This window comes from Solanum pennellii, chromosome 2 (assembly GCF_001406875.1).
Source record: "Solanum pennellii chromosome 2, SPENNV200".
NCBI classification, from domain to species: domain Eukaryota; kingdom Viridiplantae; phylum Streptophyta; class Magnoliopsida; order Solanales; family Solanaceae; genus Solanum; species Solanum pennellii.
In genome coordinates, this window is record NC_028638.1 from 29,280,120 (window position 1) to 29,282,459 (window position 2,340).

Below are 2,340 nucleotides of genomic sequence, written 5' to 3' on the forward strand. Positions count from 1 at the left end.
AAATGTTAAAATCACATTTCGAAGAATTTCACAAATGATTTAGTGAAAAATTATAAATGAACTAAATGAACAATCAACATATACAAATGACTTCTTTATTGTAAATGTAAATATCAAATAATTCGGATAACCTGTCAAATTTGAACAACAAAATTTAATGTGATAAATAATTTACCTTTCTATGTTATTAGGTCGAAACCTGCAATATATTAGTTTGTTACTTTTTTAAGAAAGGGATAACACACATAACACACCTTCTCAATTTGTATCAAAATTTGAATTATCGTATATACTTGTAACAAGTATATATGTTGTCTCCATATTACATTCAAATGTCATAGTGTGTTTATTCTCCTTTGTAGCATGAATAAAAATTCCAATAGTTTGATCATGGTTATTTTTGATACTTCTTATCATATTTTAATTTTTTTTATCTTTTTTTTCTGTTACTTTATTATTGTTTTCTCCAACGTTACTATTATGTATCATTTGCCTTAATTCTTGTCTTCGCCTTTCGTTTATGTTTTCTTCATTTTATTTTTTGTTGTTTTCTTTCTTACTTACACATTTTCAACCACAAAAAGAAAATAAATAAAAGGATTATCTATATACACAGAATAATTAAAAGTGAATTTCCTTTTACTTTTGATTGTAATTTATAAATATGTAAAAATTATTTTAAAGGATTTAAAAATATTTTAGTTGAATTCATGAAATGATATAAAATTATTAGAAAATTTAACCTTCGTATTCCAAATCGTGATTCATAAGTAAACATGCGTACATATTTCAAGATGCTGAATACATGTGAAAATGGTTTCCTGTCAAAAATTTAAAAAATAAATATAAATTATTTATTTAAGGAAATAGAAGCAACATATTTTTTTATTATTAAACATACTGATGAAAAAAAATATGGAAAAATAATTCTTTGAGTGGCTTGACTCCCTCCTTGCTTAATTATCAAAGAATACGTGAACATCCCCATATTACATTGAAGTTGACAATAATAATGTGAAATAAGTGTCAACATAACTCTTCAATTTTGAAATGCTTGGACTTTCGCTAAATGAATTTTCATATTCCAATATCTTTATTACATAATATAATATACATTTGAATACCGTAAAACTGTTCTCATTTATATCAAGTTTTATATTTAGTTATTGAAATACTTTTTTTATTTTGTACATAAAAATAATATTTAAATGAAGAATAAAATGGTAATTCAACTTTGAGATTAAGAGCTTTTCACTTATATTAATATATTACTACATTTAATCATATATTTTCTTTTTCTAGTATGAATAGCTAAACCTATTAGTTGAGATTATAGACTCTTATTAATTTAATGTGATTGAATACTAGTTTATTTTGGATTATGATTATCTACTTGTTTTACATTTTTATTGGTGAATTTGATGGTTGCAAACACTAGATTTAGCCCTACATACTCATTTTTTGCTCGAAAGGGTGAAAATTGGATTGAATTTTTAACAAGTAGCAAGGAATGAAGAGTATAAAAAAATTAATTGTCCTTGATTAACGAACTCAACTAGCAATAGGGAGATTTCTACTTGGGTCTATCAATTGGTCTTAATATTTTCCTTTGAGTTTGGAAGAACTTTTGAGATTAGCTTGCTAAAGTTGGAAAATTCTTGCAAGTAATTATCAATTGGATCACTTTCATTATTCCTATGCATTTGAGCAAGATACTTGTGTTCGTGAATTTTCATGTCATATTGAGGCGACAACTCTGGTCCCTCTCTTAATTGAAAAACAAAATATTGTTATTGCGCGTGGTGATTAATCCTAGCTTAGAAACAGTTTAGTTTTATATTTAATTACTCAATCACTCTTTTATCGGAAGATAAGCTTAGGAAAGTTATAAGTTTTCACACTCAACATCTTGGCACATGCGTACTCCTACTGGGATTGACCCCAACCTTTGTTGGATTTATTATTGTTATGACCGTACTACATGTCATTTGTGGTGTAGAAATTGAACGTGATCAAATATTTAGCCAATTTATATACAGTAAAACTCTCTAAATTAAGGGTGTGTTTGGTATGAGGAAAATGTTTTCCATGGAAAATGTTTTCCTAGAAAATGTTTTCCCGGAAAACAAGTAGATTTTGGACTTATTTTCTCATGTTTGGTTGGTGAGTAGAAAATATTTTTCGAAAATGATTTTTAGTGTTTGATTTATGAATGAAAAATATTTTTGAGAAACATCTTTTATTTTTACTAGAATACAAAATAATTTATGAATTTGAAAATATTTTTTAAAAACAATTTTTTTTGGGTGGTGGTGATAGAGGGTGGGGGTAGTGGGGGGG